The following is a 15,612-nucleotide window of genomic DNA, read 5'->3' on the forward strand; positions in this document are numbered from 1 at the left end:
GAAAAAAATCTAAAGTGATCATGATTACAAAATAATATTTGGTGTGGTGGGATTTGAACCATGGACCATGGCAATGTAAAACCACTAGGCCAAGAAGGCTGTTACATCCATCTACTGAATCCTTGTGTACTCCACCCACCCGCTGTAGTTAGGGAGGGCGCAGTGAGGGAAGCATAATAGTAATGATAATAATAAAAATGTGTCTTCCTTTCAAAATATTATACTAGTACATGTAAACACATAACCCCATCCAGAGCCGTAACTTTTTGGTGCCCTGTGCCAGAAAGAGCATTGGCGCCCCCCCCATTTTTCAAAGAGACATAACATACCCAAAAGTGAATGGGAGACCAGGAGATGCTGGGGTTGAAATAATAGGAAGCTACAAGTGAGAATGATAATAAACAGAAAATTGGCATGCCCAAACAGCGCCCCCTGCCCTGCGGTGCCCTGTGCCAGGGCACCGGCCGCACTAGCCTAGCTACGGCGCTGACCCCATCATTAGTAAATAATTATTCCTCCCATCTCATTGAAAGCTGTGCGTGCGTCTTGTTAATGCATCGGTTATACGTCATAACAAGAATGCAATTACACTACCATTGCGTCCCGAGCATTAAAAAGATTATTAAAGGTTAAAGATCGGATGTGCGAACATGCAACATGCAAATACACTGCATGAACGTGATTGGCCCGCTTCTCGGGGATATCCATCCACTTCTACAGTATGGTATTCGGTAGTACAAATTTCATCAGTGGTGCACTCGCCACCCAGCGGTTAAGCGGTGTATTACATGCCGTGGATTATCTTACATTATAGAACGCCACAGTACAGCCATCACTCAATGTTCCAAGGCGCGACTCAGAAGCCTGAATGTCGCGCTATAAGCAAAAAACTAGCTTGGCCCATCTGTACTGTCGCTTTAAAAGTTCCACTGCACTTGCTTGTGCATATGTCTGTGAGTGTAGTTTTAACTCTGTGCTTGGTCCTTTCAAAGATAGTATCTGCTGTTCCGCTTTCCATGTTGAACAGTTTTTCGTAAATGTCCAATTTTCTTACATCTAAAACATGATTTTGTTTCCTTATTATGCGACTTTCTATCTGTAATGTAATGGCTTTTTCTGTGTCACTGTCCATGTTATCCTGTGTAATTTATTTTCTGCGCTAATATTCATTTATGAGTCTGTTCAGTGTGAGTTCTGCTTCAGGCCTTGTTTCAAGAGCATTTACCATTGCACTGTATGTGTCAGGTAAGCTGCACAGGAGCATGGTTACTATGTGGCTGCATTTTATATCTTCTCCTATATCCGAGCTGTGCTACAATCTCCAGCAGCCCATTTATATACTCTTGCATAGTCTTTCCTTTGCTAAGTCTCATCTGTACAGTTTTCTTATCAGGAATAATTTGCTGCTTAAACTGGTTCATGCATGTAGTCTCTGCAGTGTGTCCCACATACCATTATATGAATTAGCTGATCATCTTCAACTAATAAACTTATGGTGACACACGCCTGTCTGTTTTTCTTGTCCCATTCCTGATTATTAGGGGTCTATTTACTAAGCTTTGGATGGAGATGAGTTGAACGGAGATAAAATCATACTTGCCTACCCTCCCGATTCGGTCGGGAGCCTCCCGAAAATCGGATGCCGTTCCAGAACTCCCGCGAAGGCTAGCAATCCTCCCAGCCCCGGTGATGTGTCCGCACCCCCCCGCGCTTTTAAGTAAAAACCCCGGCAGCAGGGGGGCCAGTGATGCGATTCGCGCTGAATTACCCCCGGCTGCACAATGCCATTAATCACGGCATTGTGAAGAGGGCGGAGCCACGATGACGCGATCGTGCTGTCGCGCCCCATGCTCCGCCCCCAATGCCACATCAGATGCCGGGCCCCGCCCCCTTTGGCCGCATTACACCCCCAGCCCTGTAAGCCCGATAGCTCACTCCCGGAAGCAGGGAGCTAAATGTCGGCAAGCCTGGATAAAATATCAGCCAACCAGCTCCTGTCATTTTTGAAACACAGCCAGTGACATGGCAGTTAGGAGCTGATTGGCTGGTACTTTATCTCCATTCACTTTATCACCATCCAAGGCTTAGTAAATAGACCTCTTAATCTATGGTCTGTCTGTAATTCTAAACTTCATCTTTAGACAACAGCATTTCAACTATAAATGTCCATAGTTGATTGTTATCAGTAGACAGTTTGGCCACTTCTAACTTAAAGCTGGGTACACACTGAACAGATACATCTGCAGATGATGGTTGTTCATACACACTGAATAACCATCATCTCTCTCTGGCGACGGGTCCTGCTGACCGGGGTGGCATGTCCCATCCACGTCCCCGCGGCCTCTGCTGCAAGTGTACAGGCAGTTGGCAGATCGCCTGTACACATCGTCCAAAGGACAGATATATCTGCCATCGGCTGTGCAGCAGAGCCGACACAATATGTCTACAAATGATGTAGTTCACAGACATATCGCGGGTACACATTGGCCGATGGGCACCCGATATATTGGCTGATCAATTGATCGGCCAATATATCTGTCACTGTGTACCCAGCTTAAGATTTGTGCTGCTTGCCATTTACTTTCCTGTATGTATGTCTCTATTCCCTCTCAGGTATACTACTGGGTCACTTACTACTGCTGTGGAGATTTTTCTCTCAGATATATTTCTTGTGTCTGAGTCCAGGCAGTCCAACATTATGACATAACATTTTATCAGCAGTCAATTTTATCATTTAGATATCACAGAAACCTTTTATTGTTTTGCATAACTATACCTTGTGTGCCATGTGTTGTAAATTTGCAGAATATGGAGATGCTTAATTAATTCTTGACGTTGATTAGTTATCTTGGATTTAAATACTAGGATTGAATCTATTAACTCTTAGGGGTATATTTATTAAAGTGAGAGTTTTTAGAAATGGAGCTGTTGCCCAAAACAACCAATCAGATTCTACTTAACATTTAACTAGCACCTTCTAGAAGATAATAGCTAGAATCTGATTGGTTGCTGTGCGCAACATCTCAACTTCTAAAAACTCTCACTTTACTAAATATACCCCTATGCTTCTAATGAAAGTGCCAATTACTACCAATACACCCTGAGGAAAGTATATTTATCTTGACAGCTGGAACAAGTGAACATTACCAAGATCATCCTAAATGCTCACAGAGATGGTCTCTTTTACCTTAAGGTGTTAATGCGCGATTTTTCTTATACTTGAGAGTAAACCATCTGGAGTGACATTTGTGGAGAGAGATACACCTATTTTACAATGGTGAGAAGATTATTTAAAAATGAACTGACCATAGGGCTAAGTCCTGTTTTACTACATTACACTATAAGGGCTGTCATAACATTTCTCTCCTAAAGATCCCTTCCACCAGTAGAACATTAATTAATCTGTTTACTTGTGCCTTCATCAATCTAATTATTTAAATTTGTCTCATACACTGTCTGAGATTGATGTTGTTTATTGATTTTCTTTTTACATTTTTTGAAAACTGGTTTCATTTTGAATTTTATTATTTCTGCGATATGCACTATTGTTTGAGTCATTTTCATATATGTTTTTTATTGGTAAATTGGAGAGCAGCCATATCTTGGTCTCTTATCTTAGCTTTGTATAATTATACAGATTACACAGTCAGTATTAGCAGCAGCTCCAATTGATTAGATAATTGTTCTATTAAATGCAAATTTAGCACTTTGGGTGATCTGTTTTTATTTTTTGCATGTCCTAGCTGGAAAAACGTTCCTTTGAACAAGAATGCTTGAAGTTCCTTGGTCAGACCATCATTTTTCCACAGAGGTTACAAAAGGATCCTGTCAAAACGTAAGCTGGGTACACACTGGGTGATATATCAGCCGTTCAACTGAACAGCCGATATATACAGTATATCATGAGCGTGTCGGCGGGTGTGTACCTCTGAAATGTCTGCCAATATATTAGTGCATCTGCTGGTGTGTACAGGCGACCTGTCAATCGCCCATATACATGCTGCAGGGACCTGTCAGTGATGATTTAAATTCCTGCCCAGTTGTGACGTCAGGCCCGACACATCACATAGAGCAGGGGGTCGGCCTAGTGTGTACCCAACCTAAGACCATTGAAAAATAGCTTACTCCAAAAACTGTCAAAGTGGTTCAAGGCTTCATTGGCTTTGCAAGACATTTCATCAGGAATTACTCTAAAATTGTGGCAGCCACTACCTCATTGTGTAGAGGAGAGCACTCTGCTCTGTTTCCTCGTGTCTGCCACTTCCCCATAGTAATGTAAGGTGCCCAACTGGGCATGCACAACCTCCGATCCAAATGTGCTAATGCGCACGTGTGCCATTACCACAAGTCTTCCTCTACCATCCTCCAGATAGTAAGGAAGTGCCCCTGAGTGTCTCCCAAATGAAGATTGTGCTAGACACTGCTGGGTACACTAATAAGCCACTGTGTCACCACAGCTTTCCACCCGGTGTGATCGATTGCCACCACTGTATATATCTGCAGGTTCATGCTCTACCCCACTGCATGCCACCTCTACTAACCTGCTCCTGGCTGGATCTGTCTTATACTATATTTTCCTGAGTTGTGCTACATTAAGTTTGTGTTGTCTTACATCCTGCTGTTCTACCTGGTTAATAAACCAATCCCTGGTTAACCTATTTACTGTGTGGACTAACTTCCATTACACACCACTTACACCTATCAACATAGGCTCTGCCAATACTTTATACCAGAACCACAAACAGATTGTCTACAGAGGTTCAACATGCATTTAGAGCAAATTCAAGTTGACAGCACCCATGAGATAGAGCCGCTGCCAAAGATGAAGCCAGACACCTTACACCCAACTGGACTTACAAGAGCCGCAGTCCAGTGGTGCCCAGCAGATATGTAGCCTGCACCTGACCAGACCCAGTAGGGGAAAGCGGCATGTTGCAACAACTTCAATGCCTTTCACTGTCTTAAGAGAGCACTAACCTCTGGATTAACTGATAGCTGCTAAATGATTGAACTCCAACTTTACTTATTGTGTAAAAAGATGTAGATAGATGTATAGGTGCTGGGAATTATGATTCAATGAATGAGTATAAAAATTCTAGTTTTCTTTACTCAGGTGAAAATAGCATAAGACATACACTCATAGGTGCTGATTCTGAGTTCCATGCAATGCTAATATTAACGTACAGATGTGTCCTCACACACCTAGGGGTATATTTACTAAAGGTCGTTTCTTGAGGGAATTTTTATGTCAATTTTAATCTACTGAAATTGACTCAAAATCGACTGTATAAAGCACAGCCAAAAACACTCATTTAGTAACATTTGAATTTGATTTTGAAATTAAAAACCATTGTCAGTTGGATTTGGCAGGTGTAACTGCATTCGGATTTGAACTTTCCGTTCAAAACTGAATGCAAATCGAACCTAAAAAAAACAAATGAAACAGATATAATAAAGATGCATGCACAGATCACTAGGATGGTAAATGGAAAATAAGAGGAAACCCACTCTTTTTTTCAGCACAATTTTTCATGGCCAGACCAGGCTAAAAGGTCCAGGGCTGGTTATGGGAATAAGGGGGTACCCCACGGCGTTTTTTTTTACTTTTTTTATTTTTAGCTATTCAGGCTCTTTTAATCCTAAGAAGCAAGCACAGATCATAGTGATCTGTGCATGCTTCCCCCAAGCACACTTTCTGATGAAGCCGCTGACGTGAAAATAGCCGGGGAAACGTGTTAAGGAATCATAAGCCCTATAAAATGAAATTTGCTAGTCGGAGGGTTGTCCTGCATTGTGGTGTCCAGAGCAAGGTACCCTCTGAATATAGCTGTGCTCTGAGAGGAGAATCACACCTGTATACAGGCACACGGAGGACTTCCACAGTGTCAGCTTCCGGAGCCGGCTAGGGGCTGCGAGAGAGAGATCAAAACATCTCTCTCCTACAACTGGAGTCTCCATAGGCATTCAGTAGTTTACACCATCTGAATATGGTGTAAATTACCGGGGCTAAACTTTGAAAAGCTTTGCATTTTGGAGTTTAGTACATAGGGGTCAGATAATATTGGGGACTATGGGCCTGATTCAGAGCCGCTCGTAAGCGGCCGCTCGTTCGCTCCGAGCGATGTTCGCACAACTGCACATGCGTATGGGTTGTAATACGCATGCGCGAACCAGTCATTGCGGTCGGAAATTGTGTGCTTGCAAAATAGCGAATGCCTGCTAATTTGAGTGACAATGAGGCGTTTGTGGGTGGTAACAGGGGAAGGTGCTTGAAAACGGGGAGTGGAGATCCGAACGCAGGCGTGCCAAACGGTCAAAACGGGCGTTTTAAGGGTGTGCATAATTAACAAAGCAGCGTCATCGACCACGTCACTTGGTTGTCTTTTAGCCTGAACTGCTCGCATGATTTCGGTAGGAAAATGCTACCACAAGCACTGCGAGCAGTTCATACGCCTTTCGATGTACTCGATTACTCTAATAAATAGCGGAGATGACGTAAGATGCGAGCGGCCAGGGGGCGTTTTTTAAAAAATAGCGAGCGCATGTTTTGTTCGCTCGTTCAGACATAGAGGCATCAACAGACCGCAAAGAGCGAGCGCTCTATTTAAATATCCGGCCCCTTTTTCTGAACGAGCGAGCGCAAATAGCGTCCGGCTCTGAATCAGGCCCTATGATCTGAAGTGCTAATTAGCAGTTTGCCTGAGATTTCTGTGAAATGCGATCGCAGCTGTAATTTCGAATGGAACACAGCTGCGAAAATATGCTCTTGCCTGTCAAAGCTCAGTCAACATAAAGACGCCCCACTGCTGCTTTCTCATATCTGTCCAATGTCGCTCTTCTGCATGAACAATAGTACCATCAACGCACATCATCCAGTCACGGATCCCTACTTTGGGGACGGAGCCAGGGTCTTTTCATCATTATTTGCTTAATTTTAACTCCGCCCCCTCCCAGTATATCTCCTTCATCCTGCCCTCTTCAGTAGGGAGTGGGCTGGATATGGGAGATCCACCCACTCTCCCTGGGGTGCAGGGGACTACCCGAAAAATCTGGAGTCGCCTGAAAATTCTGGCAGAGTAGACAAGTATGCAAATGAATGAATGCAAACTTTGCATTGGGATTAGCTTTGTCAAAACATCTGCCAACATATTTTCAGTCTCACAATATATAAGCAGAATCACATTTTGCTTCACTAGATCACAAAGATTATGAAGCTTAACATCAAAATGTTTGTTTCTAGCATTTAACATTTTCACTGTTTGCAAGCTTTATAAATCCTTGATTGTCCCGAAACAATACTGTCGTTTTTCAATGTCCAGATTTGGGATGCCTATAGTACGAATGGGACATTGGATCTGGGCTAAAAAATGATGGATATGAGAAGCGACCATGTTGCCATGACAACGCAGTACGCATTATCGTTGGTCATGCTCGGGAGTAAAAAGGATGTTTGCAAACACAATGGAGACGGGAACTTCCAGCCCCTAAAGCACTGAGTGTTGCGTTTGTGTGTTGCCATGGTTTCTATAGTCCCGGAACCAAAGAGACGGGAGCCGCGACTCACATGACTTCCCGTTTCGGGAATGGGAACAATCTGAATATTTTCTATGTTATTGTATAGGTAATATTTGTTTTATTATGTAGACATATGACGGGGGTTTGCACAATTTGCTTGCCAATTTAGATTGATTGGGGAGGTATTTAAGACAATTAAGACAATTTACTCCCATACCTTGATAAAGATTCATTTAGAATCGAAACACGTCGGTGGAGGGGGCACAGTGGACCTTGGATGACTTCTTCTGAACTTTACTAGGACTTATTGGATTCATAATTTGGAGGTGGAGGTCCAGACTTTTTTTGCATCCACATTCTCAGGTTATGTTTTTGACATCTTCCATGTAATCTATTTATTAAGTCAGATTTTTACATCCAAGAGCTGTGACAAGTTTTTTTATAACCTTTACTTATACTCAATAGATAAGTTTTAAACCTTATGATGTCATATGTTCATGCTTGGAAAAGAAGAAAGGATATTTCATTTGGAAAATAAACCTTTATGTGCTTCACAAGCATCATTAGTGAGTGAGTGGCCTACACCCTCTATTTTACTTACCAGAAGGTGTGGTTATTGTCTGCGCACTGTTGAAAATATCACCGGGGACAGTATAAAGATACCTTTACACACAGGGTGTACATCCACGAGCTTGTGAGTGGGGTACGCTACCCTTCCTATGATTTATGGCTTCATCTCCCGATTATATGAATTTAGGATTTGAAGAACTTTTATGTGACCATTTTTTCCGTCTGTTTTGTGTTTCTTTTGCATGTTGTACCATTATACGAGAGTTAATGTTGGACGGATTCAAGTCACCATGAAAATAACCTGTTTCCAACATTTTGAGGAATACGTATTATTATATATATTATTCTGTTATATTTTATTCAGGTTCCCTTACAGAACATTTGTTAACACCAGCACCATTATACAATCAGAGTGTATTTTCCTTTATGCATTAATACTGTCGGTTGAGCTACTGGTTCTCCAAATTCCTGTAGTAGCTGATGTAACCAAATAACTTCCTCAGGGCCGTAACTAGGATGGTGCGGTTGGAGCCGCCGCTCTGAGGGCGGAACCGGACGCAACCTGCCAGCGCCTGTCAGCATTTTGCAGCATAGAGGAGCTCTGGCCTTTTGAATTTGAAAGAGGAGACTGACCTCTCGCGAGACAAAACTCTGCGCTCCTGACAACTCACCACTTGGATGCCTCATCTCTAGCTCCTCCATGTGCAGTCTCTCCTCTCCTGTTTATGCCCTGCACCCTGTAACTGCTCCCCATGTAAGTGACACCCCCACACCCTGTAACTTCCACCCCTGCACCCTGTAACCGCACCCCCCTGCAACTGCTCCCCTGCATCCTATAACTGAAACCATGAAACTTTCTGATTACCCGGGCTTGTGCAGGGCTACAGTGGGAGGCTGCTTGTTGCTGTTTCTGAGCAGCAGCAGTTTCCTCTGCCTGTAGGGGGGAGTGATCACACTGATCGCAACCCTCCTGAATTTGGGCCGGGCTGAGAGCCTAACAGCACCCCCCTCCCCAGCGCACAAAAATATTTTTTGTCCTAAGAGGTGTGGCAATGCCTCCCATGATTAGGCCACGCCCCATTTCCCTGGGCCAGGCTTTCTGTGGCCCTGAGCCTTAAAACCTGGACCGTTAGTGTGCCTTGAGGACCAAGTTTGGGAACCACTACCCTAGGGACTTCCTACTGATAACTCAGCCAGCTGTTATGAACGGTGTCTGAATTACCTGGGTAAAGTGTACAGCAGTAAAAAGTGACACCACAACAGCCAGTATTCTAAAAATATACATGTAAGGTACTGTATATTGGAATTGAAGATAATGTGTGTGTATATATATATATATATATATATATATACATACCAAAAGAAGGTCCAATACAGTGTAATGCCCCTGCTCTCACCTAATAATCCAGTCTTGATCAGTTTCTCATACAGTATTGTGGTATGTACACAAACACTCATCTACTGTTCTGATTACCATAGTCGGCAAAGTTAGCAGGTGCAATGTTCTGCGACTACTATATTTTTCTATTTCTCAGCGCAAATGTTCCTTACTAAGGACATGTGAGAAATCACTCTATTAACTTTCCTTGCACCACTTAATAGAAATACATAGCTAATAGTAACTACTACATATCTAAATGGAAGCTATATTCAGTTTTTAAGGGTCATTTACAAATCACAAAACATGGAAAAATGGAGTCCATGTCACATGCCACAAATGATAATCTGATTTTGGGTCCTATTCATCATAAGTAAAAACTATCTGGAGATAATTAGGTTTAGAACTTGCAAATTACCGCAGCTGGAATCTGTGCAACCAGCGCATGCGCAGCACTACCTACAGCTGTGGTAATTTTGTTTGTGTCCCCTTCCCCTCCAAACCCCCCCCCCCATCCCACACTTACCTGCCCGCTGCAGCGCCTCCGGCTCCAGTGCCTGGTCTGAGAAGTGTTCTCCCAGCTGACCACAGTAGTTTCGAAAAAAAAACTTTTTTTTTTTCTAAACTTTATTGTGTTCTGCTGGGAGAACACAGTGTCCGAGCTGCCACCGGAGCCAGAGGACAGACCAGAGTGCCGGAGGAAGACGTCGGGGGACCTCACCAGCTGGAAGCAGGTAAGTCTCACCTGCTATTCGCCACCTCACAGTGGCGGATAGTACAGATGAGCGGGTTCGGATCTCAGAGATCCGAACCAACCCAAATTTCTGGGATTCGGGGTGAACCGAGCCAAGCTCTAATCTCCTTGCCTGCCCCGGATCCCTCACCCGAGGCAAAACCTTGCGATCCCGCTGTCGGGTCACAAGGTTTTGTATTGAGCAGGCTTAATGTTGATTAGCTGAGAGAGCTGTCTGTCATGGCTCTCAGCCGGTCAGCGTTAATCCCATTTAATATGCACAGTTGCACACAGTCAGGAAGCAAAAGAAGATGGCGCCCGCCATCCCCCACTGCCTGACCCAGGCGGCACCCCCCCCACTGCCGACACTGTTGGCACCCCCACTGGCAGCATCTCCAACTGCCGACACCACTGCTGCCAACACTGCCGGCACCCCTGCACTGCTGTCCCATGTGCTGAGGACACCATCAGCGACCCCCACACAGCCGACACTGCCGGCACTCCCACACTGAGGACACCACCATCACCCCTGCACTGGCGATACGGTCAGCACACATGCACTGTGAACACCACTGGCACCCCTGCTCTGCCGACACCGCCGGCACCCTGCATTGAGAACACCCCTGCACTGCCGACACAGTCAGCAAACCTGCACTGAAGACAGCACTGGCACCCGCTCTGCTGACACCGCCGATACCTTGCACTGAGGACACTGCCAGCATGGCAGCACTGCCATGTACTGAGGACACCGTCAGCAATCCCGATCTACCGACACTGCTGTCACAGTAAGTGTACTATTGGTGTATCCAACCCACACTGTATAACACACTGTATCTGTGTTGGAAATTGGAAGCTGAACTGCCACATGTTAGTGCCACCCACTGTGTCACTTAGCTTAGTCAGCTAGCTGGATGCAACCTTTTGGCCTTAACTAGATGAATAAAAATAATATTGTTAGGTGTTCAAAATTGATTGGAAATTACTGCAAATAAATGTTATTGAGGTTATTAATACCGTATTAACAAAAACAGGCCCATTTTATGTGATTTTAGCTGTTTTATTTTTTTAGAAAAAATCCAGATCCAAAACCAAAACCCGAAAACAAAACACGGAAGTAAGGTTTTGGCAAAACCAATCCAGATCCAACACCAGGGAAGATCCAGATCCAAAACCAAAACACGGGGATCGGCGCACATCCTTAGCGGATATTGACTCCATCAAATTCTGAAGCGACATAATTTTCGGAATTTGATGAATACCATAATTTCCATATCCCCATACTAATGTATGGGGAGTGGGGAAACTAACGCAGGGGGACTTAACCAGGAGATATCAGTGATATCTCCTGTGTTAAGTATCTTCATGAATACTAAAATAACGTTAATTAAGGAAAATGTCCTTAAAAACGTTATGTTAGTGTTGATGAATAGGTCCCTGAGTCACATGCAGAAGTGCACGCAGCATCGTTTATTGGCAGTCATCCGTCTGAGAGTTTATGCAAATGGCAAACAGCCTCCTTCCCTTGTGTACATTCATGAGGGACTGAGATGTCTACCTTTAGCGCCCGTGCACGCTGTAGAACGAAACCATGGAAACTTGCACCACTCCTATGACAGGTGACCATGACCTCCTATGCCTGTGGCTGTGCATCTGAGAACGCACCATGGACCATTATTGCCACATCTCAGTCACTGCACAGGAACACCCATCACTTTTCTGCCACCTTTCTGATACGGTCTGAATTGATGGCAATAGAATCAGGCCCTTAATGAGGAAGGACATGGATTTGTAAGCCAAAACAATTACATATTCAAAGGTGTAATTGTTTGCAGCAGCCAATTGGAGGTTTGGAGAATTGGAAGCATTTTGCTGATAAGTGCAAATCTGGGAAAACAAGATTTCACAAATATAACCTAAAATTTCTGGAATCTATATGGCCTCTATAGTATATAATATATCATACTGTAGTGTGTATATAATATATTCAAATACTTACCCAACAATATTGTAGAAGAAAAATGTAATCACTTATGAGGTAGCTTGTCCTTGTGGATATAGGTAGGATGGATTTTGATGTAACTTTGTAACTTTTTCCACCATGAAGTTTTTCAGGTTTATTTGCAAGCTGAGAAATCTAGGTGCATGATTGCTATATCATGGGCAGGTCCAAGAACCATGATGCCGGGGTATACAATTTGCTAGCTGGACCATAGGACACTTGTGCACATCACGGAGCTTTGTAGGATCACACTTTATGATGATTCTACGTTTATGATGCATCTTCTATCATAAAAGAAGTTATGGAAACAAAATGAAAGAAATAAATAAATATGTCTTCATATCATACTCCCTCTGATCCTTCACTAATACATGCATGTTTGATATCATTATTTTGGGGAGATCTAGACATATATATTAGGTAATTTTTTCTATAATTGCGCTAAAAAAGTAAATGTAACTATGATACAATATAAAGTATTTTTGAGTGATATCACTGTTTTACTTAGCTAGCAATATAAGAAAGCAATCTATTTCAATGTGTTATCCTGTAAAAACGAAAACATGCTTTTTTATCCATGACCACAGACAGCAGAAAGGTAGAATGTCACCTGTCCCTTTAGAGTCACTGCTTTTCTAATTACTTGTGTACTGTAGACTGCACACATCAAACAACTGTGCAGCCAGGAATTACATTTACCAACACACCTATTATTAGATATGTGCTCATACTGTATATGCCATGTCTGTACCTAGAAACAGAAAAGTGCAGATTGCTTTGACTTTTACTTTAGGCTTCAGCATATTTACCTGATCACATGTAATTCTTTGTATAAGTTATTGCTCTCCTCAGTATTTTCAATGTTACTATTGATTACATGGAGTTTGTGGAGTTATTTGTAATTGTAAGTAAAATACTCATTTAGAGCCACTAGATGGCGTTGTATCTATATTTAATGGATAACATCCACATGGAATGTCAGGCATCTGTATATTTACACAGTAGTACAGTGTATGTACATAACAGTACAAATACTGTGCAGTCTTTATATAGCATTATCTATTTCTGGAAGTTACAAATGGGTCAATCCAATTAAATGCGAAAGGTGCAAGTTGCTGTTGCTACAGCGTTAAAACACCGGCAACGGACCGGCACCTCGCACCCTTCATGGCCTGCTCTGAGCCCAAATTCACTTAATTTTGCTCGGAGCCCTATGGAAGTGAAATAATGTATAGTAGTCAGAGGAGGCATTTTACAAAGCACGAAATGGCCAAAATGCAGTACAAAATCAAAAGCAAGGGCACCTAGACTTCCATTATAGCACAGGGCTTTGCAGAGCCTGATAAGTGCACTTACTTACAGAGGAGGAATGACAATGTACTGGTCCCAAATCATACTAGCAAATCAATTGGCTATTGCCAAAATTAACCTTAGTGTGTTCATGTGCTTATGAGAATAAAGGGCAGGAACAATGTGTATTATTACTACAAGCCTTTGGGTGTCTTATGGGTGTTTTTGAGAAGCAAAAAAAAGACTTTTTTTAATTATAAAAACTTTTTTTTATATTTTCAATGTTATTCATTTTAAAAACAGTTTACACTCTTAAAAAATGTTTTTTTTTTAAATTATCAAACAACTTATACAGGGGTATTCAATATGGGAGCGAAAACATTGTTTTTGCGTTAATATCGGAGGTATGACGTCATTATCGCAGATTTTACTTTTACACCGTATTCAATTTCAAAGAGTTATCGCAGTTTTGAAAAGTCTTTGATAAAAAACGGGGATAACTTTTCACCATTGAATAGGTGTCGAAAAAAAGTGCAGAATTGGGGTTTAGGGGTGCAGGCTTTAAAAAATAGCCTGCACCCCTGGGAATGACATTTAAAAAAGAACTGTGTCAAAAAAGTTTTAAAAAAAAAATAGGGACACCCCAAAAAATGTATTTAAAAATTGGGGTGAAAAAAAAAATGGGAAAAAATTATGTAACAATAGGGAAATAGGTTCAGGGCTATTCTGCATGTATGCGGCAGGTGTTTTGAAGAATAGAATTATAGAGGCAGGTGCACAAATGCAGAATTTTTTAAAATTTACTTTAGGGACTTAAAAATATGCTAGTACCCATTTTCATGTACCCCAAATTTGATGGGACCACTTAAAAAAACAAAAAAAATAACCTAAGTGCTCTTCTGCAACACTTCTTCAATGTCGGGAAAAAAACACCTGCTACGGCTATTTAAATCCCCGACTTTCAATTAAAGGCTAAAACGGGGGTACCCATAGTGTTCCCCCATGTTTTTACAACTTTAGGGGGGTCTTACAATTGGTTTAAGGAAAAATTCGTAACTTTACGCAAATCCAACTTCGGAGTTTCCCGTATTCGTTAATTTTAAAATTGAATACGGGGATAAGCGGGAGCGCGCCCGATACTTTAACGCAGGTAAAAACTCCGATATGAAACGTTAACTTCGACAGTGAAGTTAACGTTTCATATTGAATACCCCTCATAGTATGTTAATCACCTTAGCATTACTTTTATGGAATTGGACATCTATGACAATGAAGAAAATGCAGCTAAAAGAATGTGCTGAAATTTATTTCTCCAAAAATATGTATATTTGACTTTCTAAATAATTCTTACACTGTAGCTTCCACCTCTTCTGCAAATATTGTACAAAAGGGTTGAAGCCCCATCTTTAAATCTCTATTAATATTTTACAATATCCAAGTACCAAGTTTTAAAAAGTCCTTAAAATGTGCTGATGGGCACAGAAAGACATTTATGACTGGCAGTAAAATTGCTGCATTCAGTTGTTTGTTTTAATGTTGTACTATAAACTGTTGAAAGACATTACTGTTACTCATTTTATGTGTCTCTCTGCAAGAGTAGCAGCTTACATTATAATGAACTTCCAAGTCAGCCCATAGTACTGGAAATAATTAGAGGATATTCAAAATATATAAGAGTGAGCTTGTAAAAAGGTAAATATATCTTCTGTGCCCCATGGATCTGGTGTGGTAACCTAATGACCTTTAGGCATAAACCTATGTTTTGTTAGTTTTATTTTAACATGTGATAGCTAAATTAAAATACATACTTGCAAAAGAGTCATATTTACTATAGACTAAGATACATGCATTAAACACAATGAATCCTTCACATCGCTACCTCTAGTGCAGATTTTGTCTATACACAGGAGTCCACTAAAATCTTCCACAAATACAAAACAAATAGCAAAAATTTAACTATTTGTGCTCCTATAGTATTGTCACCATTTGATTAATAGCCTGTAAACCTTATTAATACCACTTTCAGACAGAAAAATCCCCAAAACCCGGGTTTTTCCCGTATCGTTCAACCCGGGAAGGTCTCGGGAATTTGCTCCTAACCCCCTCTCACACAGCACATAATTCCCG

Source organism: Taudactylus pleione, unplaced genomic scaffold (assembly GCF_031769625.1).
Source record: "Taudactylus pleione unplaced genomic scaffold, aTauple2 ptg000080l, whole genome shotgun sequence".
In the NCBI taxonomy this organism is placed as follows: domain Eukaryota; kingdom Metazoa; phylum Chordata; class Amphibia; order Anura; family Myobatrachidae; genus Taudactylus; species Taudactylus pleione.